The sequence below is a fragment of the Suricata suricatta genome, chromosome 13 (genome assembly GCF_006229205.1).
Source record: "Suricata suricatta isolate VVHF042 chromosome 13, meerkat_22Aug2017_6uvM2_HiC, whole genome shotgun sequence".
Classification (NCBI taxonomy): Eukaryota; Metazoa; Chordata; class Mammalia; order Carnivora; family Herpestidae; genus Suricata; species Suricata suricatta.
Window position 1 is genome coordinate 75365918 of NC_043712.1, and position 26350 is coordinate 75392267.

A 26350-nucleotide genomic window follows, 5' to 3' on the forward strand; every position below is an offset into this window, starting at 1 on the left:
CTATAGCCTTTTTTAACTCATCAGTTAATTCTTTGATGCTTTTCTCAACCCCAGCGATTAATTTTATGACAAGTTTTTTAAATTCTTGATCCGGTATGTTGTCTAGATCTGTCTTGAGCAGTTCTGTGGCTGTGACTTCCTCTTGGAGGTTCTTCATGGGAGAGTTCCTTCGTTTTGTCATTTTTGCTAGTTTTCTGTCTCTTGTCACCTTTAGAAAGCTCATTGTGCACTGTGCATCTGTTAATATTTCTCTGTTAAAGGAGGCTTATTGACTGTCCAGGGCCTGTCGTTTCAGGAAATATTCTTTTAGTGGTGTCTCTCAGTTTCTCTTGTGCCTTTGAATATTTTATTTCCCTACTCATCAGTATTTGGGACTCACTGTCATGCACACTTCGGCTTGTTTCTTGGTGTAGCCCTAAGAAGGAAAGCAGACAGACACACACAGAGGGAACAGTAACACACAAACGCACAGACAAATCAAACAAACAAACACATTAACAGGGGGAAAGAAAATGAAGAGAATGGAGAGGAAAGAGACGAAAAGAGGAGAAGAAGAAAAGAAAAAGAAAAATTAAAAAAAATTAAAAAAATTAAAGGGGGTCAGACACAACAAAGGACAGTGGACAGTCTAAAAGTGTATGACCAGTTGAGGGGAGAGGTAGGGATGAGATATAGGAGAATATATCTGGATTGCAAGAATGTAAAGAAGAAAAAAAAAGGGAAAAAGGAGAAAGGAAAATAAGGAGTAAAAATTTAAAAAAAATCTAAGTAACAAAAAGTAATAATAATAAAAAATATGTACAGAAAAAAGTGAAAAGAAAAAAAGAAAAAAATTATTAAAAAATAGCAAAAACAACAACAACAACTAAAAAAAAAAAACAGCAGCTTCCCCCTTTTGGATAGGCGTGGTTTGATGTGGTAGGTCTTAGAGGCGGCTCTCAGAGGCTCCACCTTGGTGTCTGCAGAGATTAGATAGGCAGGCGTCACGCCATGCTCTTCTGAACTGTGAACTGTAGGCCACTCTAATGAGTCCGATCTCCTTTTGCCAAGGTTGAGCTGAGTTGTATTTTCCAGGCCTGTCTCGGTTCAAAGTTCCAGTCCATGCACTTTTTATGCTACCACAGATGAGATGTTTTTGTTTTGGTTGCTGGCTTCTTAGGGGGAGGAATCAATTTGTCTTGGCTCAGGCTGGGATTTTGGCTGCCCCTGCCTGGGGCGAGATGTGCAGCAGGAGGTGATGTGCGTGTGCACCTGTCACAGACCCAACCCCTGGCAGGGATCACGTTAGCATTGGGGGAGGAATGAGGGTGTAGCTGTTGCTGGAGGTGGTGCCGGGAGCTGCTGGGAATGAGTTGGGAGCTCCTGCAGCCTGCGCGCAGGCACCCAGGTCTCCACCAGCACCAACTCTCTGCTGGTATCGCGCAGAGGTGGGGGCTATTTTTTCCCTGTTGGCACCCAGGATTCAGGTTTCGCACGGCCAATGCTGGGGACGAGATGTGCCATGGAAATGAGGTGCGTGCTCCCACTCCCAAAACCGAGGTCAAAGTGAGCACCCCTGACACCGCCGCTGCAGTGGTCGCCGACTGCTTGCCAGGATGGCGCAGGGCTGGAAGCTGTTCCTTCCCTTGCGCCACCTGGGTTCGGGATTTAGGCTACCCAGCAGTTATCTATGGAGTGAGCTTCTCTCTCCAAGCGTGGTTAAGCATTCTTGACCTCTTCCTCAGAGACAGTACTATGAGTGTGTTCAGTCTCTCTGTCTCTTCCCTTTGTCTCTTGGGCTCCGTGCGCTTGCCCTGCATTGGGCTGGGGTTCCCACCTCCCCTGCCCGTCTCGGGCTGGCCTGTTTTCCAATCTCCCCAGTTTGCACTCACTCACTCACTCAGGTATCCTTCAGGTTCTCTTCCTTCTGGAGTCCATATTTTCTCCTTCTGCTCTTGCAGATGAGAGTAATGTCCTTCTCAGTTCGATCGATGGGGCAGACGAAGTTTACAGAGCTCCCTTCCTCTCCGCCATCTTGGCTCCCCCCCCCCATCGTTCGTAACAAAGGATTCTTTTCTGTTAACGTCTCCATTTTACAAACATAACCTTTTCTCATATGCCTAAGCCCGCAATAGCTTTCATTATGCACCTACCTACCAAACATAATATTCACTACACTTCTGTGAAGAGAAACTCCTCTTAGAAGGTCAGGTCTGTGGTCCTCACACACTCATTAAGGAAGGAAAAAAACAAAACAAAACTTATCTCATTGATAAGTTGCAGACACAGAGTGAGCCACACAGCATGAGAAACCCATCTCCAAAGCAGCCCAATAGTGGAGTTCTTGGACGTAATACTCCATTTGTGTCCGAGAATGGAGCAGCTGACAGAGCAATGGGATGGTGTGACATAAACCCACTACGCACACCTGGTCCAATCCAAGTTTAGAGCTCTGGGGCCTCTCCATGGCCCCCTAGAAAAATTCCCCATATCAAGATGCAACATGAGTGGGGGACGAGGGAACATGCCATACAGTGTTTTAACTTCTAAAAAAAATCCACATCCATGAGCATTTGGATTGAGATAGGTTCACTATAAATTTGAAATCCACCCCCCTCTTCTTCTCCCCACTTTAAATTGCTTAGTCTGTGGGGAATAAATAATTCTGTAGCAGAGACTTCCCTGATCCTTCCACAATGAAAGGAACTTTTTTTTTCCCTTTGCTTTTAAATCCTATCACAAGGTCAAGCCGACCCACTTTAGCTGTATTCCTTTAGGTTTCTAACTGATTTTCCTTAAACCAGGAATCTACGTTCTATACTTATGTTGTCATATATATTTTGAAATTGCAAACAACACTGTTAATATTTCAAATAGCTAGTTTAGTAATACAGGAATTTATGCTGACATTAAAAGCCATCCTGAATTGCTGCTAGGGATATTTTAAGAATCTCTCTATTACTAATGTGACAAATGATGACTTTAATGGCATCATAAACCAGAAATATGAAAGCATTATTAAAAAAACTGCTTCATAAAAGAGTTATCAAGTAACTATCAGTTAAGCTGTTTAGACGTGATGAAAGTTCAGTCTAAACACACTGGAGCACTTCAGCTACACTAAACTAGCAATATTATAAAATGTGGAGGTAATGAATATTATTGCTTCAAAAATTGTCTTTGCTAATCTGACTCTGAATAAATTGTGTTGGTTAGGGAAATCCTTATACCTTATGAGACCAATTCATGTTTAAAAGCCATTTTATTATTATGAAGCATTTGTTCAATCCATTGCCCGGACATATAGTTCGCATGCAGAAACTACATCACTTACTTTGGCTTAAATATTGAAATAGTGCACTCATATTTTCCTATGTTTTAAAGATATGGGACTCTGCACTAAAGGGTATCATTCCATTAATTATTCAGACTCTATGTGGTGGTTAAACATTTATGTCTCCTACACATTTTATCTTCTATCCTTTTTTTTCGCCTTATAATTAATGGGTTCATAAGACACTTAGGGTGATATGAGCTACTTTAAGTTCTGGTAGAATATATTTTATTACAATAGTCTCCATTTTTGCAGCAGTATAGCAACAAATATGTGCCAATGCACAAGTGAAATGACTTAAGAAATCCCATGCTATTTATGCATGGATTTACTTAAGAGGCGTGTTACCACTGTTCTCTTGAAAGCCACTTGCTTGCATATACATATAAAGAAAATAGAATGGGACATTTGGGCTTTCACAAGGTTGTTCACATATACTGGCTTTTGAAATTATTAAATTGTATTATTACACAATTGACAACTGCAAAATATCACTTTAAACAGTATTCGAAATAGGTTTATTCTATAATAATATCACATCCACCTTCTAGAGGAGAGAAAACTCACAGAGAAGCAGAAGATGGTAAGGAAAGGAATGCGAAAAACATAAAATGGACACACAAAGATTCCCACAGAGGCAGACAGGGCTTATAATGTCCCTAGTGGGATGACCGGCAGCAGGCACTGAGGTTATAGTAATAATAGCGTCTATCTAGTAGCAGTTGTCCAACTTGATCATGCATCAGCATCACTTGGAAGGCTTATTAAAACACATATTTCTGGGCCTGCTCTCAGAGATTCTGATTCAGTAGGTCTGGGATAGAGCTTTAGAGTTTGTATTTCCAGCAAGTTCCCAGGGATGCTGATGTTCTTGTCTGGGGACCACACTTTGAGAGCCACCTCTCTCTATTGTATCTGTCTAAATAGATTACCAGCTATTATGTTCAGTTTTATTTTTTGCTATTTCAATAGAATGCAGAAGAATGGATAATTAATAGTCATTAAGACTCGATTGCTAAAGTTGGATTTCAGAGGGTAATTTGACGTCTGTCCACAGTTATAGGCCATGCATGATGAACCACACATAGGATCCTTTGGTTTGTTCTTAGCCTACCCATGAAACAGCACTCAGTATTCACCATGTCCCCAGAAAACAACTCCAAGTCTGCTACTGCCCTGCATATTTTTTATAAAATAACATTTGCTATACTTTTTTCTGTTTTTGATTTCTTCTTCTCCCAGCCAAAGAAAATGCTCCACCTTTAAAGGCTTCCTATGCTTAGGGTAGGCCCACCCAAACAGGACAGTCTCTCTAATTTTAAGGTGAACTGATTTTAGACATTCGTTATAGCTATGAAATGACTTCAGAGAAGTATGCAGATCAGTATGTGTATGAATACCCAGGAGAAAATGTACTTAACCTCTAGGGCTCAGATCCTGTGGGGAAGTGCGTCTTAGAAGTCTTCCTACATAGGTGCATTTGATTTATCAGTGTTTTGTTATACATACTGAAAGTCACTGAGGATCACTCATCTAGACATTCAATTTTGGATCTCTGTGTCCACAGCAAAATTGTCGCTGGTGCAAATATACGTAACACACTTAACACAAAGAACCACCTTAACTATGCTCCAATGAGTATTACATTGTCTTTCCTTTTCTATTGGGATTTACTACCTGATCTTAAGTAGTAATCAAATTGTAATTTAGTTTCCTTACGTGAGTGAAACCCATACTTTTGAGTCAGATACTTTTGAGTAAGCAAATACTTTTGGGCAAGTTGAGCACATTTTTCAAATTTTCTCTTAGAGCTGATTTTTATTACATATACTTTTGTTATGTTCTGGGATATGACAATACATGTATAGTTTTGTCTTTGTACTTATTAATGCAACAGTAGAGTGTATGCTCTCTTAATTAACTTCCAGGTAACTGATCTTCTGGATTAATTGGTATTTTCTTATTCTTCTATTCCAGTATGTTCTAACACCCTGATTTCCGTGTGTGACTCACCAAGTGCCTGCATCTTGTAGACACTTTCTAGGAGGTGCACATACTTCTAAGTTCAATTACATGTTTCCCAAGACCCAGTGGTTTATTCCCAAACTTTCCTTGGTGGTTGTACTTATACTTGTATTATTTAATATTAACTATTTTATTATTTAATTAACTGGTTTATAAATGTATCAGTTGGAAGTGTAGAGAGAAAAAGAGTTGCTTTTATCAAAGCAGGTGACTATTTCAGAAAAACTTGATAAAGATAAGTTGCTAAAAATGCTGTTAAATGTGGATGAAAAAATGATAAAATATTTGAGAAAATATCTTAAAAATCTGGAGGAAGTGTTTACTCACATTGCTTTACAAGCAAAGATGATGTTCAGATTATTTTATTTAATGACTAGCAGGGCATGAGTAGTAGCTAATTAGAGTAGTTGTTATATTCATTATAAGGGCTGTTCACAGCCTTTGAATCTTCATTCCACTAAAAAGCAAACAAGCAAACAAACAAACAAACAAAAACCCAACTAATCCTGGATCCTGAAAATCATGGAAGTTACACTCTGGGAGGGCCCCTACTATAAAAAGAAAAAAAAAACAAAGCTTGGTTCTACATTAGAAGCTTGGCAATTGCACGTATGTCTTCTATGATTTAAGATGAAATGATTAAGGTATTTGGATAAACACGTATTACTTCCATGAATTTTTGTTTTAATCAGCTTGTCAATTAAAATACTCAGATTGGCCCTAATTTCCCCAGCAAGAGTGTTCTTTTCTGTGTTGTTCATGTTGACTCTCTGATTTTACTATCAGAATGAGATACTTTCTGAAGAAGTCTGTATTTCAGTGTAAAAGTGATGTGATAAAAAATTGGCTAGCCTTTCTTAGTTCAATTTCTCTAATAGGCTCTCAAGAGCTGCAGAAACAAAAGAGAAGGACTGGACCTCTGTCTCTTTTGGATTTAAGGCTTAGTTAATTGAGCGTTGGTAATGACTGTGCAGGAAGAGCATTGATGCTGACTTCTGTTGGGCCGTACCCTGCGTCTCTCTCATTGTTGCCTAATTCATCTGAAGTTGTTTACTTCATGCTCTGACAGAAGCTGAGACTGATGACAACAGCTTAAAATTCTCTCTTATCTATTTGAAATTTCTTGTTAGCATTCCTACCTGGTTTCCATCGGTGTATGAAAACAAAAAGGAGTCAGATACAAACAGAGCATTAAACAATGCCTCTGCCTTGCAGAGTTGTTTAATGCTCTCCCATGCACCTGAGTTAATAATTCACACTCTGCAGAACCCCAGCACATCTCCATTAGGCTTGATGTCCGCTATTAACGTGACGGCACACATCCCAAACGAAGCCACAGTGATGAGGATAGTAGAAAGCGCAGAGTGTTCTTTAGGGCCATATCCTAAAAGTGTCCTCTTAGATAAACTTGCCCATTTAAAAACAGGTCTCAATAAAGCTAAATTCTATTAAATAGTGTTTGTTTTAAGTGGACCTAACTACAGATTTCCAGTGAAGCTGGTGAATAGCAGAGAGCTTCCCTTTCCTTTTATTCTCCCTTAAATAGTCCTCCTTTTCTCGAGGTGAATGGAAGCAAATCTTCCCTTTTTCTGCTTCTCATCACACCCTTTCAGTTGGCCATTAACAAAGGAGCTGACACCACATGTGGTAAAAGGAATAGTATATGGATGCGAAGTGGGATTAATCTGCCTGGGGCCCATGGTCAGACAGGAAGCAATCTGATGTTTTATTTAAATGTTTTTATAAAAGGAGCATAAGAAGAACCAGGAGAGTGTAATGTTTGAAGTGGTAAAGGAGGGAAAAAGAAGGCCATATTCAAATAAAAGTCCAGAGCATTTTAATCTCTCATTTTGTACTTCTGATTTCTAATACTAATAATAAGTCACCATCAAAGCTAGTCTTGAGAACTGCATAGTTGGAGAAGCAAGTAAGCCTCGGTAACTATATTTGAGCTGTATTTTTGGTTGTAAAAAATATGTTGAACCATCCAAAGTTTCCTATGTGTACAGAGTCAGGTTAATTATCTGGATTATTCATATAGAGATATATCATCACAAAAGGAAAAGTAATACAGAATTTGTGATGATGATTTTCAGAATTAGTTTTAAGGGATTTTCACGAATTATCAGTCCTCATGACACAACCAGATTCGGTGACTGTTCAACAAAATTTGCTCACAAAAATGTTTTTGTACATTATACAACTCTACGAACTGTGGACATATATTACAGTAACCATACTTTGGAACCAAGACTCTCAAGAAAATACGAAATCTCATTAAGGAAAGCAAAAGAAAGAAGAAAAGAGCATCCTATATTAAAGCTATATTCTAGTTAACACAACATGTGGAAGGAAAACCAGATTGGACAAAATGACTAGCAATAAGGAAATCCATTATAGGAATAGGGAATGGGCTTATTTATTATAAAGTTTATTTATTTATTTTGAGAGAGAGAGTGAGTGAGCAAGCATGGTTGGGGGAGGGGCAGAGAGAAAGGGAGAGAGAGAATCCCAAGCAGGCTTTGCACTATCATTGCAGAGCCCACGGGGGGTGGGGGGGGGGGGGAACTCCATCTCCTGAACTGTGAGATTATGACCTGAGCCAAAATTACAAGTTGGAAACTTAACTGACTGAGCCACCCAAACACTCCAGAAATAGGATTTATTAAAAGGGTATTTATAATTATATATATATTTTTTAGTTTTATTTTTTCAATGTTTTTATTTAATTTTGAGAGACAGAGAGAGACAGTGCGAGAAGGGGAGGGTCAGGGAGAGAGGGAGACACAGAATCCGAAGCAGGCTCCAGGCTCTGAGCTGTCAGCACAGAGCTAGATGTGGGGCTCGAATCCATGAACCGTGAGAGCATGACCTGAGCCAAAGCTTAACCGACTGAGCCACTTAGGCACCCCTATACTTATATTTTTAAGCTCAAGTTTACATGGATGGAATAAAGGAGAGGACAGACATAAGAGAATTTAGGAAACCTAATTTGTGTTAACGATAGCTGTTAGCCTAATAATATCAGTGAGAGCTCAGATGTGGTGGGTCATCACCAGCTTATTTTTTGTATGAAAACGGTCCCTGCCACTCATCCCAGCCCTGGTGGCATGACCCAGGGCTGAAAAGGTCATGCCAATTCTCATGTATCTCCCATGCTGATGAAGAGTAGACAGGTAACAGAGCAAAGTCAATGTGAGATCAGCATCGGATTATTCTTGTTATTTTTCTTGGAGAAAGTAGTTAAAAGAATGTGAAGTTTGGTTTTGGGGTTAATATATGTGCCTTTGTGGGAAAATCAGTAGTAGAAATTGTTATTATTTTTATTATTATAAATGATAATGTCTTATTAAGAAAAAAAAATCACTGCCCTGGCAATGGACACATTTCTTTAATTAACTAAATACATTTTATGTATTTAGTTTTTTCTTTTTCTTTTTTCCTTTTTCTTTTCTCTTCTTTTCTTTTCTTTTCCTCTTCTTTGAGAGAGAGAGAGAGAGAGAGAGAGAGAGAGAGAGAGAGAGAGAGAGAGATGTAGAGGCAGAGGGAGAGAGAGAGGTAGAGAGAGAAATCGAATCCCAAGCAGGATCCACACCCAGCACAGAGCTCCATGCTGTGCTCTGTCCCACGATCCATGCGATCATGACCTGAGCTGAATTTAAGAGTCAATTTTCAGGCTCAGCTGACTGAGCCCCCCTGGCATGCCTGTTTAGAATTTTATAATTGCCAAGCTTCTTCTATGTGTTTTATATGTATTAATTTAACTCTTATAAAAAATCATCTCCATTTTAAGTTAAGAAAAGAGCCTTGAAAGATGAAGCAAATTCCCAGCTGGTAAAGGGGAGAACAAAGCTCAGAGCAGGCAGGATCACTCAGGAGCTCAAGCATCTAGCCAGTGCTTTATTCTGGGTTTTGAAATATACGATAGCTGAAATACCATTATGAATTTGTGACATTGTGGAATTACATATATAAGTAGAAATAGCAGATATAAAATGATGATATTTGCTCTGAACCTTGCATTTATCTGTTTAACCATTCCTTTATTCAAACAAAGAGAAAAAGAAAAAAAAAGAAAAAGAAAAAGTGCATCTCACACCAGGTGGTGGAGATGTAAAGATGAATTAGACACAGTCCCTTGTCGTATAAAAGTTCTTGTCCTAATGGAGAAAAGAGAAATAACCATGTGTTTTAGTGTGACGCTATGTATGTTCACAGGATACTTGAAAACAATGTTTGAGCATCTATTTCATTCTGAGGGGAGCCAGGAAGAGGGAGGAGAAAAAAGTTTCCCAGGATAGTTGGTACTTAAGCTCATTTTAAAGAGTGCACCGTGAAGGGTTGGGATGGTGAGGGTGGTGCTGTTGATTTGATTCAGAGGTCTTTCTTTAGGAAAGAAGGTAAAGGTGTTCAAGAGAGCAGAATCTCGATTTGTATCCATAGCATGGTGCAAAATGAATGTGTGATATTTAGTGGAAATCAGCTGAATTGATAATAATGCTATATTTCTTCACTAAACAATTCCACAGTGATAAAAATGTATATAATAGGTACATAGTAGACACTGGATTCTTTGAATTTCAGGTTAGAGTCATTTATCTTGCACAGCCTGAAGGGCATAAATGTTTGTGGTTCACATCATGACTGCCACGTATCAATTAGCTAGTGAGCTTGAAAAAGTTATTTTACCTCCAGGAACATCAGTAGGTTTGTCTATAATACGGAAAAAAAATGACTTCCTGTCTGTGCAATTGCAAGGCTTTTCAGGAAATACTTGATAAAGGGTGAGTTATGTTTTTGATATATAATAGGTGCTCAGAAGTGATAATCATTGTTATGAATACATTAACTATGTGTGTAATAACTACTGTCACAGTCACTGTGTTTGGCGTTTGCTCTGTGGGGCACAAACATGACATACTAGAGCTGTTTTGGATAGGCTTTCAGGACGATCTATTAAAATTCCAGGAGTGGGTTGTTAAACACAACCGTCCTTGAAATCAGCCATGCAGAAAGTATATATATCACAGAAATTGTACATGCTACCTTTCAAGGCTTCCTTTCTCCTGAGAGGTAGTTGATAATGCTTGAGCCAAATTTTAAAGGGTAAAATGTGGAGGGTGGAATTGAGCCATGACATGGAAATAACACTGGGCATAAACAAGATTAAAATATCTCCCTATGCTTGCTTATGTATAGTGAATAACTTAACTTCCTTATTGAATTAGTTTTTATCTACTCTCCTCTGCTCAAAACAAACTATCTAGTTTCTCCCCCATTTCACCCAGACTAAAAGCCAACATTTTCAGTGGCCTCTTAAAACTTATTCCTTTGTAACCTCTCAGATCTCATCACCTTCTACTCCTCATTACTTCCTACTCTACTCTGGTGAAGCATGTAAGATGGTCCTACCCAGGCCCTTTGGCATGGCTCATCCCTCTCCTGAAAACCCTTCCCTTCTATCCTTTTCCTTTCTTATCACTTTCTTCAAGTGTTTCCTCAAATGTGACCTGTTAAACCTGGTTTATCCTTAGGGCTTTGGTTAAGAATCACAATCCCCTGTCCTACAATTTATCCCCTTTCCACTGCTGTATTCTTTCATAAGACTTACCATCTTCTAATATAGTGTATGGTCTATTCATTTATTTATTTGTGGTATCTGTCTTACCCACTAGAATGTAAGTACTATAAGGGCAGGGATTTTTGTATGATGCTTATTTACTGATGTATCGTAGGCATCTAAAAGAGTGCTGAAACACAGTAGGTCTCCAATGAAATCTTAATTAATGTTGGTTAAAAAATGCATATACACATAATATATACATATGTATCTATTTATATGTAGTATAGGGCAAGAATTTTGATGGCTTATGATGAGTTTTAACTAAAAGATCTAGAATTTCCCAGTTCTGTCCTATAAATAACCTCCCATCAAGGTAACTATATACAAAAATGAGAATGAGAATATCCTAGTGTTGCTGAAATAACTTTAAATCATGTAGATTAACCTCAAGTCTCAACCTCCCCTAAACCCATAACCAAACCCTTGTGATTGAACTTTAGGGTACATGAACTTGAAACAAGAGCTAGCATGTATTAGAGTGGGGTGGAGAATTCACCGGTGATAGAGAGGAGAGGGAACTGGGGTCTTAAGATGGCCCCTGATGATCCCGTCCTTCTGGGATTTATAACTTCATCTAGTTTCCTCCTGCTTTGTACCGAGTTCATTTGTACAATAAATCTAGCAGAAGTGATGGTAAGACACTTCCAGGGTTAAATTGTGGAAGACATTTTGGTCCCCCTCTGTCTTAGATCACTTACTTTGGGAGAACCAGTTGTTGAGTAGGCCTGTGGAGGGACCTGTCTGATAAGGAGCTGAGGCTTCCTGACAGCAGCCGCATGAAGGAGCTTGGGAGTGGATCCCTTCCACCCCAGCCCGGTTGAGCCTTCAGATAACTGGAAACTTGTCCTACATCTTGACCACAGTCTCATGAGAGACTCTGAACTATAACCAATCACCCAAGCTACGATTAGAGTCCTGGCTCTCAGAAACTGTGTGAGACGTTAAAAATTCATTGTTTTAAGCTGCCGAGTTTTGTTACTTTGCTCTATATATCTAATGAAAGCATCCTTTTCATATCAACAGGAAGAGGCAGGAAAGAAGGTCCAATCAATATTCTAAATTTTGCCACTTCATTGATCATTTCTTCTTCTTGGGGACTGCTAAAAGGTGGAAGATTTTTCCTATTTCCTTCTTCCTTGTGTATGTCAGGCATATAGATTTGTTAATCTTACTAATTTCAGGTACTATAGACTATGATACCTCAGAGGCAAAGGTCATCCTTTACCCCCTTCATTTCATTTCATTTGTTTAAAGTTTATTTATTTTGAGAGAGAAGGAGGAACAGAGAGAGAGAGAAAGAGAGAGAGAGAGAGAGAGAGAGAGAGAGAGAGAGAGAGAGAGGGGATTCCAAGCAGGCTCTACACCATCAGCGCCAGCCCAATTGGGGCCTGAACCCATGAACCATGAGATCATGACCTGAGCCGAAATCAGGAGTCAGCTGCTTAACCAACTGAGCCACTTGGACATCCATTCCCCCATTCTTTTTAGTATGTTGTGTAGTTGAAATACAATTTTTGTAGGATAAACTCTTTAAATATATTTTGAATGAGTGAAGTTGTCAATTTAGTGTTTATTTAATCAGTTTTTTAGTCACACTGAAGACTAACGGGGTGGATAATATTAGGGACTTCTTTTTGCTATATTACGTGTAAAAGGACTAGAACATGAAAGCTGGGTTTTTGATGTAGAGATACCATCACACAGTCAACTGCCAGTTACCTAGTGTAGCAGAGAGATGCATAATCACAGATAATATAAAATGCCAGGTGATTTGCCTGGATGATCTTTTCTTTAGTTGAAGCTGAGTCCCTAAGTCACAAATTTCAGATATTGTGAATTAGAGCAGTAGAAAACAGTCCCTAGGAGATGTCCAAGGGGGAGTTAATGACTCTGGATGGTTTCTTTTACTTTTGATGACTTTTTTTTTTTTTTGCGTCAGTGGGTGAGAATGGGTAATAGTGAGATTGATGAAAATTGAGACAACATATTCCCAATTGAGCAGACCCCAGTGATTGCAGTGGAAGAAGGAAAAAGTTCCATAGAGAAAACAAAGTGAAGAAAATTAGGAAATTGGACTGGAGAATGTTGCAGATGGCAAAAACAGTAAACTTTTTGATTTTGAAATGTCTCCTTCACCCTCCAGAGTTTTCTGGTAATCTACAGTTGATCCTAGTCCCAATAAATTTGACAGCATTCATTTAAATATGCAAATTTTTCCTTCAATTTTATTCCTCATCTGGGATTTAAATGTGAAAAAGGAATAAAAACTACAAGTACAAAGATGACAGAGGAAATATAGGTTAAGTGGGAAACAGCTATATAGTTTTTATTTGACAAAATCCATCTTATTATTTTAGTAGATGTTTTACTGATGGAGACTTTACCTTGATTTTATTATTAAACTTCCTTGGAATTAAAATATTTTTCTATGTCTGTCAGTCAATTTAAAGTGTGCCCCAAGATAGAGTAGGAAGCAATATAAAGATAGAGGAGTTTGCATTTTGAACTAAAGTCCTTCTCAGATAAGTCACACTCCAGGGGCTAATACCCCCGTCTGACGGACTGTGTTTTGGTGACAATAACTTCTGCCTCAGAGCAACAGTTTTCATAAATTATATAACATTATCCTGTGGCGGAGTCTTTGAAGTGACCACCACCCCCATGGCAGCCTGCGCTGTTTGACAGCATTTCCATCTTCTGAAAATAGCGATAGTAACCGCATCAGTTTAATGAAGGTTCTCCTACCTCTGAATCCCTGGATATTGTAATATAGGGAAATTAAACACAGTGTTTACTATTTTCCTTTGAAATGCTGACGCCATGCTTGTGCAGGCCATTAACTGTTATGAAGAGGGCCAGAAGGGCAGTTGGATTTCTCTGAATCTATCAGAGAATCTTGCTTCAAGGTCCCACAGCACTCAAAGATTATGGCGGGGCTGTAACTTTGATCGTAGATTGTCAGAAAAGAGATTAGAGCACGTCTCAAATCAATCTAGCATAAGTCATTTTATTACAGCTTCTCAAAGGGTAGCAACTATCCAAGTTGATAGTTCCAATTTTAGGATTGTCCATGGGGGTAAACAGGAAAGGAGAATTCTTGTTGTTATGATATGGAGCCAGGGAACATAGGAAAGGTGATAATAGAACACAAATAATAAAGGATATTATTATTATGGGGGAACCATGTAAAAGGAAGGAAGAAAGATTGTTAAAGCACGAACCATACACATTTATGTAAAAACATATTTTTATTTGTGCATATATAAAAATGTAACATACATTCTTGTGAATAGTGACTACATACATGTCAGGGTCAACTTCTGCAAAACAGACTTAAACTTTTTTCTTGTACATTGAATATGTTTGTGTTCATTGGGTCAAATGGTCATTTGTGAATCTTGTGCTCATTCGAGTCATAGGAAAGCATTTCCCATCTATGAATTTTACAAAAGAGGATTTCGGCCATATTGACATATACAGGTCTCAGTTTAGTTCTCTTTATGTAGACCCTATTGTGTTAGGTGCTCATGAATGTGTCTCTAAGGGCAGTATGAATGGATCTGTGGAGGATGCCAGGGGGCAGGATGAGACCCGTGCTGACTAGTTCTGGGATTTGAGACCTAACATCCAGCAACATCTACGGTTGTCTCTTAACGCAGTCACTGCCACCATCTTGAATTTCAAGCTGTCTTGGCATACAGGAATTCAATGGAGAAGACATTTGTCATTCATATCTTTCAATTAACCCTTTACATTCTGATTCCAGGCTTTATGGACAACCGCCCAATTAAAATTAGCCTCCTCAAGGAGATTAATTTAAGTGAATGGAATAATGGACAAACTTTTTCACAAGTAATACAGACAACTTGGCCATCATTATGTTCACAAAATATTAATAAATTGGCATTTGGATTTACATCCTAACTCCTATGAATTTGGCTGAATAAGTCAGCTACTTGAAGTCTGTTCAGCTCTAAGCTGCCAGAAAAAAATCCAGTTTGTGGACCTATGAGCCTAAGGAAAAACACTGACCTGGATTTATCTTATGAAGTGAGGGGTTTTCTGTCTTCCTGGCTGGGAAGCCAGAAGGCTCTGCATGTTTTGTCTCTCTTCAACTTCACTAATGCCCCATCATTTTTGTCGGTTTAATTTGGTAGGAAAAATGTACAAAGAAACAATTTCACAGTGAAAGGACATGAGTTTACAATTCACAAAATCATTTAGTCAACTGTGAGGCAACAATATCCCTATCAAAATCCCCCACCCCTTTTTTTTGGAAAATAAAACTGGAACCATCTTCATCAACATTACCATCTCAATGGCTTCAGAAATGCTGTCTAGAATATACTGAAGAAATATATTACCATGTCATGATACTTTGTTTATTTTCTATCGAGGAGATATATCTACACTAATGGTTTTTAAATTGTGGTTTGGGAGTTTTAGAAATGGCAAAAACCAACTGGGATTCCTCTAGGGGAGGAAAATGTTATGAATTATGTTTGATTTTGCCTGATTATCGATCCTGACTTCAAACTCCTTTCTTTGATCAGACACTGTTATACAAGATTTTTGTAAGCTCTTATTAAATAAAAACTACCTGGGCTTTAAACACACATTCACATTATGGTCCCATAAGACTTATAAGGATGCTGAATCATATGCAAATATTTTAATTTCACTAAACTCTTCCTTTGAGTGGAAAGAGAAGTGCATCACACACATGTGCACACGTGCACACACATACAATACAATCAGTAGAACACAATACACACACGCACACACACACACTCATGGCACTCCTTACTTGTGCACACCAATGCCTGCTGTTAAGAGATCTAAGAACTTAATAGGTCTTTATAACACTTACCACTCTGACCAATAAGAAACAAAATATTTCAAAATATTTGGGAATTACACATACTTAAAGTTACTTTACGCTTCTTTGCCATGGTATTCTTTCCTTTTGCCATTTGATTTCAAAATAGGCCATGTGTCTTTCCTCCCTTTCTTTTTTTTAAATTTTAATTTCCCCTTGGCAGTTAAATAATATCCTAAAATAAAAACTATGGGAATTTATAATAAAATTACTATTCCTTTTTCCCATTACCACTTCTCCAATAAAATTAGAGGAATGCCAGTGATTGCAGTTATCTGATTGGGAATTTAAATGCAAAGAAAATTCTAAATTGTGGTTCCCACAGCAACTATAAAAAGACACTCAACATGAGTGCATATTTATATTAAGATATAAAACTTAACAACTTCCCCAGTTATACAAATGCTATATAAAAACAAAGGGGTGGAATTATGGTTGCTATGGGAATCACAACTCTGAACCTACTGACTTTTGGAAGTTTAAATATACTGACATAGAATTTCACACTGAATATTACATAGGGACTGGAACGTGCACGGGATTAGAGACCAACATGTGGCAAATGACATGAAATGAAATAATGAAAGAAAATGTCACTCTAGTGCCTAAATGTCTCCTATTTATGGATCAGTCCCTCTCATTCCGATAACATATCACCTCTGAAAACGGAGCAAAATACCCGTAGGTTATGCTTCTCTCTCCACGTTGGTTGGTGTAGTGGATCAACCGCTCGTAAGAGTGAGTGTGGGCTCTGCAAACACAGAGACCTCACGATGATCCGCAGCTTAGCCGTCTACTAGCCAAATAACTTCATCCTCTTTCCCTACAATTAGGGTAATAATTCTTATTTTAGAGACTTAAGTTCATGAAATGAAAATGGGATGAGATATACAAAACTGCGTAGCCACGACATGCAGTTAATACGGTACTCCTGCTTTTCAAGACTCAACGCGTTTCACTAGAAGGCATTTGTTATTGTAGGAATATATATATATTTTAAAGAACTGCTAGCTGCTGCAGGAAAATTAGATAAATTTTAATAAATTACAGATAAAAAGGTACTACTCCTCACCTTTGACTTGTGGAAATAATATTCCAGTTAGGTAATAAAATAAATGATATTTTCATAAAGTTTTTCATTTGTAAAATACTTATACATATACAATTGTTAAGAAACATGCAAAAAAAGGAAGAACCGATTCCCATCTTTGAACTATGCCTATTTCTCATTCTTTTACAATGAGCAACGGGTAAGACGTTTTGGAGGAGCAGAGGGCAACGGTGATTACATAATTTCTTATTCAAAACAGTACCGAGCAGTGGTCCAGTACTACTGGCATTGGTTTCAACTTCCTGCTTGGGCAATTTCTTTATTTCTCTGAAAGGTCTCAGCAGTTCTGTATTTTCACTTTTCATGAGTGGAGGTGGAGAAGAGGCTTTTCCTCATCACGAGGAGACTGCTCCAGAGAGGAGAGCTGTTTAATCATTTATTATGACTCATTATTGTTATCATCTCATTCTCCATGTAGAAATGTGAGTGGTGTGATGATCGGATCGTAACTTCAATAATGCATCTGAGGTGGTCTCATGGGTCATTTTTTTTCTTCATTTATTATCAGGACCACAATGTTTTGGACAGAGCTGTCTTACAGAGACAATTTTTAAAAATTAAAAAAAAAACCACCTAAAACCTTATATGTGCCTTACAATGTCTATAACATCTCTTCTGAGAAGACAAATCAGATCATAGTGTTACATATATAATATTTTAGTTCATTAGTTTAAATTATTTTTTTCAGTATTTTTAATTGTTAGGAAAGCTTCAAGCCTATACGCTGGAAGTTTCCTCTAAATACCTACCTTATTGAACACTGCATGCTCATGATAGTCTTGAATAAACTATTAAGATACTATAGCCTAGATTAGAGTTTTTCAGATTTTGATAGCAAACCACGGGAGAGCTGCATTATACATTATGCCCCTGCATACACAAACACATGCCTGTACTCACACATAATTGAAATTGAGGTTTCACAGAGCAAACTCACATTTGCTACACATTACGTACTCTGATCTCTTCTTTCAAAAAAAAATTCTAGCTGCCATCCATTAAATTCATTTTACTACCTTTTAATGGCCTTCTATACCTATTTTGCAAAAATCCTAGGGCACATTTTTAAGAAGTGGCAGATTTTCTGAATGGTATCCATCCATCCATCCATCCATCCATCCATCCATCCATTCATGTATCCATCCATTATCTATCTATTTTATCTATCATCTATTTGTCATCTATCTATTGATTTATCTACCTGGAGGGTTTATGACCTTAAGCAAGTTACTTATTTTTTCTGTGCCTTAGTTTATTTTTAACATGGGAAAATATTAATACCTTCTCATAAACTACAGATGAGTTAATGTGCAATTCTACTAGCGCCCCACACATAGTAAATGTTACACAGAGTAATTATTAGCTCGTACTGTTGTTAACAAACATGGAATGCTCACACTCCGCCCTCTGATTGCCATGGGAGCTAAGATGAACAGAATAAATTCTGCCTTACGGAGCTGACAATATATTATGGGATAGATATTGGAAAGTAAAGAATTCTGACATGTGGTATGAGTTTTATGATAGATGATGTATGATCAATTTAATGTGGTAGCAGCTACCTCCCCGGAAGATACACCCATACACTTTGGTTGCTTAGATTCTTTTTGAAAATTCCCTAATCTTCAAGCGTAATAGAGTCTCCAAGGAGGAGCGCTCATGAATTACCACATCAAGTTAAGGTTCCTCCTCTTTGCTGTTCCTCCAGTGCCCCACTGCTGCTGTGGCTCCTGCTGATGCAGGTGTCACCATGCTGCTCCAGACGCTGTCCTGCTATCTGTCACTTCATTCTGAACAATCTCCACCTGTCACTGCAGCCACCCTGATGCTCAGCGCCCCTTCCATTCAGGCTGAGGGGCCCCTGCACAAACGTGCCCCTCATCCCTGCGATTCATCGGAGTGGTAGGCTGTCTTTCCAAAGCATCTCCTCTTCGTGTCTTACAAAAAGCCCATACCACGAGTACTTGAGCATTGAGTCATTCCAGAAGTTTGTGTCTAGCACTTTTCAGTTTTCTCCAAAGCTGTTTCCTTCCAAGGTGCTGATGTGCCTTTGAGTTTTACCCAGAACACTTGATTCTTCCTGATTCTCAGCTTCTTTTGCTAGGACAGCTTATAATGCCAGATTCTGTACTCCGTTATGACATATTTCTTCCCCCTCAGAGACTCAATAGTGTCCTCAGGCAATTTGGCTTCTGAATGACTTCCTCAATTTTCCAGGCATTTATGAATATATCTGAATCCCAAGTGTGATACTATGTGAGTCACTTTTCCAAAAGAACTCCTAAACCCAGTGGTATGCTGGCAAATGTTTAACAAACAACAGGCTAAAGGGTGGTGGAGGGAGGGGGTGGGGAGCCCTGATTTGTAGTATTTGCAGATTTCCGACGTGTAAATACTCCAGCTTGGACAATTTCGGGGTACTGATGTATCCATGGAATTGGGAAGTGGTGCCTGTATTCAGCTCTCTCGGACTGACATGACCTAGCTTCAGTACCCCACTGCTTATGCCCTGTGCTGAATCATAAATAAAAATAGCTCTCTGGGTGACTGAGGTGTCACAGTACTCCGTGAGCCAAATATATCTGAATCTAGCCTGGTCACTCTGTTGCGCACAGTACACACACACACACACACACACACACACACACACACACACAGTGTCAGGGACATGCATAATAGACACATGGCAGTAAGTAAGACTGTGTCATTGACATAGAAAATAAGTTGAAATTTTCCTCGGCTGTGATCCTTCAGCAATTTAAGGCATGTCTGTTAGAATCCTTTGTATCATATCACTCATTTGCTGCTGCATATTCCTTCCCAACTGGAGTTTTCTTTTCACATTTTAGCATATAGATAACATTTTTTAGGGGAAGGAGTATGTTTTTTATTTTTTTTCAACATTTATGTATTTATTTTTTTGAGAGACAGAGACAGAGCATGAGTGGGGGAAGGGCAGAGGGAGAGGGAGACACAGAATCTGAAGCAGGCTCCAAGCTCTGAGCTGTCAGCACAGAGCCCGATGTGGGGCTCGAACCCACAAACTGTGAGATACTGACCTGGTCAGAAGTTGGGACGCTTAACTGACTGAGCTGTCCAGGAGCCCCTAGATAACATTTATATAATTCCTAACTATATTTTTTCATGTAAAGTGTGTAATTTAATAATTTTTAGTATATTCACAGATTTATTCAACTTAACACTACAGTAAATTTCAGAATATTTTTATCACCCCCAAAAGAATCATTGTACACATTAGCAGTTACTCCATATTCTCATTTACTCTCCTCCCCCCCAAATTCTAATCCATAATTAATTTACTCTGTTTCTATAGATGTACCTATTCTGGACATTGCGTATAAATGGAATCATTCAATATGTGCTCTTGTGTGATGGGCGTCTTTTAATTTCTCTTGGGTATTTTCCCAGGAGTGGAATTGCTGGATCATATGGTAACTCTATGTTTACCATTTTAAGGAACCAATACTTTGAAGCAGCCGTGACATAACGTTTTCACCTGCAACGTATGAAGATGCCAGTTTTCCATATCCTTAACATGACGTGTTACTGTCTTTTTGGTTATAGGCAGCCTAGAGGATCTGAAGTAGTATCTTGTCATATTTCAATAATGGCTAATAATGTTAAACATGCACATGTTTATATACCTTCGGAGAAATCTCTATTTAGATCTTTTGGTCATTTTAAAAATTGACATTGTTTATATTTTCATTATTGAGTTGTTTTCATGTATTCTGAAAACAGATCTTTTATCAGATACATGATTTGTACATATTTTCTAGATTCCAGGAGATTTTCTTTTCACTTTCCTGATAGTGTCACTTTCAAACACAAGCATTTTTTTACTTTAATGAAGTCTCATTTATCTGCTTTTTACTTTTGTTGCTTGTGCTTTCGGTGTCATACTTAACAAGGTTTTACCAAACCCAAGATAACAAAGATTTATTTCTATGTATTATAAAAGTTGTAGAGTTTTACCTCTTCCATTTAGCTCTGTGATCCTTTTTTTTTTGTGTATTCAATTTTTGTCTTCATGTAAAAAAGAGTGTATATTCAGTCAGTTAAGCATCCACCTTTGGCTCAGGTCAGATCTTGAGGTTTGTGAGATCTATCCCCACATCGGGCTCTGTGCTGACAACTCAGAGCCTGGAACCTGCTTCAGATTCTGTGTGTGTCTCTCTCTCTACCCCTTCCCCACTCATGCTCTCTCTCTCCTTCAAGAACAATTAAGCTTAAAAACTTAGAAAAAAAAGTGTTTCCTTAAAACCATGGGTTCCATGGTAAAATTCTAGGATGAAGAATTTGGCTTTAATCTTAAAGAAAATGAAGCACAATCTCTCCTTTTCTGTGCAAATTAACCACTGGTTTTCCATTAAAAATATCTGAAAAAGATACTAGCAACTGTGGAATATATTTTGATTATTGCACGTTTTCTTTCTTTGAGAGTCTATCAGTCAAAATTCTACTGCCATCAAAGCTTTTATTGTTTTCATGTTTCAGTAGCAGGCCTTACTTGCATAATGGACTCAGAGCTGAAGAAGTATTTTTTACTTTTTTGACAAGTAATTAAATATCTAACAATGTTCTGGATCAAACATTTTACACTGAATTAGTAATCTGATTTTTAGCTACAATTATATGTATAAACAGTTTCCTTTTCTCCCAAAGGTTATAAATGTCTTTATAAAAATAGATGGAAGGAAAGTGGAAAGGGGAGGGTAACCCCCCAACTCCAAAAAAAAAAAAAAGGAAATCTATTGAAGTTAAAATTAAAAGGAGGTGTTTGATATGATAAATAATGATGAGATAATGGGTTTCTTTGGGATATGGAAATAGAATCCACAGGAGAATGAGGACCTCAGCTAAGAGCTGGTAGGTGGGTCGGCCATGAACTGAAAGTTTGGCTTACCTTCTCTACTTTTTCACAAACATTACTGGCATTTGACAAGTCTCCTCGTATGCGTGGATTTCTCAGAAGTGACAAGTCATCTGGGAGCCTTAAGGTAATACTGTATAGCCTAAATTGTAGCTAATCATATTTCTATACTTTCCTCAGTATTCTCTGTGAATCTTCTAGGCCAGGTGATGATGAGACACTGTCAGAAGAGAAGTCCGTCCTCTATTTGAAACATAGATATGGCTGCCTGGCAGGAGGCTTTTTCAAGGGGCTGCGCTGAGCATAGCAGGATGTTCATGCTGGAGACTGAGGAGGCTCACTGCAAACCTATAGCTCATAAGGTGATTAAATATTACATTGCTGTGCTGTAAGTTATTAAGGGGCAGTGGCTCAGACACCCTTGTCATATTAATGAGGACTCCAACCTGACTGACTTGACCTAATCATTAGGAGATAATAATAGGTCTAGCCCTTAAATTACTGGATAACTTTGATGATTGCTCAGTAGCATGCAGACCAAAGCAGAGCCCAGCATGGATTTTACCATTTATCTATCTAATCTATTTTCGACAAAAATGTGTCAGGGAGAATACAGAAGCCATCAAACTATTTAGACTTTCCAAGCTATAAATATTTGTCAAATATGACTTAATTCTTTAAGCTACCCTTTCCTTTTAACTTCTAAAATTATTTTTAGAATATTTTTCTCATATATTGTAGCTTTAACACACAATGTTAGAAAGAAACAGGTTATGAACCATCAATTTAGTAAGTCTCTACCTTGGAATGTTTTATAATTAAATCATAACACTACTTCAGAACAGATAACTAAATCTTTAAAGGGGAAAATCATAGATTTTTAAATTTAGGGGATGTGTTAATCTACTGCATTGATTTTATCCTCATCTCAATTAAATTAATTTTCTCTGTCACCATTTATCATGTCAGAAGTTTGCCCCTGTGCCGTAACCACATGAGTTATCCCTGCAAAAGCATGTCAGAATAATTCACACTTGCTTCTTCTTTAATAATTTCTTCCGTGAGTTAGCAAGTCTTCTAAGAAAAATTCCAATCTATTATATTTTATTTGCATGGAATATTAACACAATGTATTAAATATAATGTAGAAATTTAGTTGCATGAAGTTTTACCTTAACTTAAAAAATATTTAGTTACTGAAATGTGATATATATAATGAAAGTACATAAGTCATAAGCTCAATAAATTACTGCAAAGTGAATACGGTGAATAAAATCACTCCCAAAAAGTGAGGTTATTTCTGAAACCTAGTAGCCATTCTGGTGATTTCAGTTGTAGCTTCTTCTATTCATGCCAGAGGAAACACTGTCCCAGCCTCTAGAAGGATAGTTTCATTTGCTTCTGAACTTCAGACAAATGAAATTATAGGGTGGTATACGTTCTTTTTTATAGGATTTCTTTCATTCAACAATATATTTATAAAACTCACTTGTAGTTGTATGTGTTGATGTGTAGTTAGTTCATTCTAATTGCTGTAGAGTATACCATTGTTGAATACATTGCATTTTATTTATACTTATGCTTTGATGGATATAGGAGATGTTTCCAGGTTTAAATATTCTTGAATATTTTGGCGCACATGTACGTACATTATGTAGACATGGTATTGTCAGTCCACGGTGTGTGCATATGTCCAGCTTTACCAGACACTACCAACTATTTCCCAAAGGTGTTATATCAATTTATACTTGCTCCACCAGTGGCTTTTTCATCGACTTAATGTATAAGAATAGTAATTTGAAACTAAAACATTATTAACTCTTCTTTAGTATTAAACTGCTCCTTACCATAATAACTGTTTAGAATAAATATGTTATTATTCATCAATAGCATGTGAACTTAGTTTTACATGTAGTTTTATGTAGTTTTATTATCTGAACACTCGTTAGTATAGAATAAGCAATTTAAGTTATATGATGATAGAAAAGTGAATAGCAGAAACACTCCCTGAACTTTTGGGTACAGGTAGCATTTCATATTGTCACATGGGAAATACCACAGTGCATTTCATTTCACACCTTAACTAGAAAATGATTCCCTTCACTGACGGAACTGATTCTTTCTCCCTCTGTTTTTTTTTTTTTTTTTTTGTCTCTTCCAGGGCTGCAGCATGACCTTTGTGGGCTTTAGCCACTTTTGCCTGCATATGTCTCTTCCTCCACTAAAAATTAATTAATTAATAAAAGAGTATGATTGTATCAGTATAAAGATAAATATTAAAGATAAATATTAAAAAACATTTTTAATGTTTATTTATTTTTTGAGAGAAGCACACAGAGTGTAAGCAGGGGAGGGTCGGAGAGAGGGAGACACAGAATCCAAAGCAGGCTCCAGGTTCTGAGCTGTCAGCACAGAGGCTGACGTGGGGCTCAAACCCACGAACTGTTAGATCGTGACCTAAGCCTGAGTTGGCCATTTAACCAACTGAGCTACCCAGGGGCCCCTAAAGATAAATATTTTAAAAACAACAATTATATATGACAAATCTGTAAATTGCATGTATCATATATCAATTTTATATGAATAATATGTAAATTATAGTAATATGTAAATATAAAATTATTGATAACAATCACATGTAAACAATATATTACTAATTACTATATTATTCAGTAATTTTTAAGCTAAAATTTCATTTTCCACTGATTTAAAAAAGTCACAACATTTTCTTGGGACTTCTAAATGTATTATGAGCAGTAGGAACTGTGCTTACTGTGTCTTACTAAACTTACAGAATAAGTAAATTCTGCTGTTTCTCTTCTTCATCCTCTCATTGTCTCTCTTACTTTAGACTTATGTCAGAATGTCCTTCTTAGGTGAGGAGGTAACAAGACTTCACAAAGAGCCACTCCATGTGTAAGTAGAGCAGGCAGCCAGCATTTTGCACTGCACATTAGACAGAAAATATTCATTTAAAAAACTAAGTGTGCACTGTAGGGGCACAGAGGAGGGGATCCTAATGGGAGGGGAGAATGCCTAAGTTATAGAGATACTAAGAAAAATTATGCTGTTTAGGCACATAAAGCTGATTCTTGAAAGATAATGGAACTAGGTAAGCCATGCAATGATAGATTCATTTGTAAGAATGCATACAGGTGCACATTCAGTTCTCGATGTTATGTTCTTCTAACCCTCTGCTGCATTCACAAATTCTTCTTTAACTTTCTTTCTGCTTGATATTTTAAAATCCAACGAAATATCAGTAAATGAACTCTGAATGGGTTCTGATAGAATTTTCTCATTTCTTCCAATAATCATGAATATAGTGAACTCCCATGGTCTCTACTTATTTATTTCTTAAAATTTATTAAAAAATATTTTAACATTTATTTATTTTTGAGAGACAGAGAGGCAGAGTGCAAGCAGGGGAGGGGCAGAGAGAGAGGGAGACAGAGAATCCGAAGCAGGCTCCAGGCTCTGAGCTGTCAGCACAGAGCCCGACACCGGGCTTGAACCCATGAACTGAGAGATCATGACCTGAGCTGCAGTTGGATGCTCAACTGACTAAGCACGCAGGCACCCCCCCCCACCATGGTCCCTATTTAAACTGACCCTACACCACTCCTAGATTCTCTGACCTCTTCAGACGGTGAGCTTGATGGACCATTTGCAGCATTTGTGGAATGTCAGACATGCTCCATACTCTTCTTTAATAACATAAAGAGAATCACAGTTAATTAGTTCTCACCGAATCCCTCAGAGGAAGGTACATGTCATGATAATTGCAGTTTTAAGGGCCTCTGTATCCTGTAGTCCTGTACCATATTTCCATAGAAAGCTTTGCGTATTTAAATATTTTTCTTACAATTATTTTTTGTGTTAGTAAGGTTTCTGATCCACATTGCTTCATTAAAATAAATGATTTGATGAGCAAGGCAGCTTAAGATTCATATTCTGTGCTAATTAACAGATTCTTCTAATTGTTAGAAGGCTCCTGATGTCTTTCTAATTCTTTCAACTCATTACTTTCTTACAGAAGTTACAGTTCTTAAAGGAATAGTAACAGATACTATGAAACTTCCTTTCTACATATACACACTGCCTCAAAATACATTAATTTGTGAAAGCAGGCCAATAATTTAAAATCTGTTAATTGATGTGCTTTCCTTCCAAAACCAAGTGAAATATCTTCCCTATTTTCCATTTCTACTTTCCCATCTGGGATACTAAGATGCATCTTTAAAAGATTACTTTTAGTTGAAAATAATGTAGCAAAACATATATTAAAAAATCACTATACGCTTCCCCTTGAATATATTTTAGTTACATGAGTAGATCAGATTTCAGTACTCTGGATTTCTTTTACTACAGAGAGGAGCAAGCAGGAGGGATCTAATTTTATTTTTAAAATGTTCTTTTTCCTATATGATTGCTAACAAATAGAGTTTATAATGTGTCAATTTATGCTTGGATCATTATGAAGTGATGTTTCTGGCAGTTGAGTA

At 37.6% G+C, this 26350-nt stretch overlaps 1 long non-coding RNA gene across 1 annotated transcript in view; it reads left to right on the forward strand.

Annotated features, from left to right (window-relative positions):
• LOC115276493 overlaps positions 1-24091 on the forward strand; it is a 25396-nt gene extending 1305 nt beyond the window's left edge. The window contains exons 2-3 of the long non-coding RNA XR_003901963.1: positions 22047-22207; positions 24007-24091. This is a non-coding gene — a long non-coding RNA (uncharacterized LOC115276493). The remainder of the gene's footprint in view (positions 1-22046; positions 22208-24006) is intronic.
• Positions 24092-26350: the final 2259 nt, after the last annotated feature.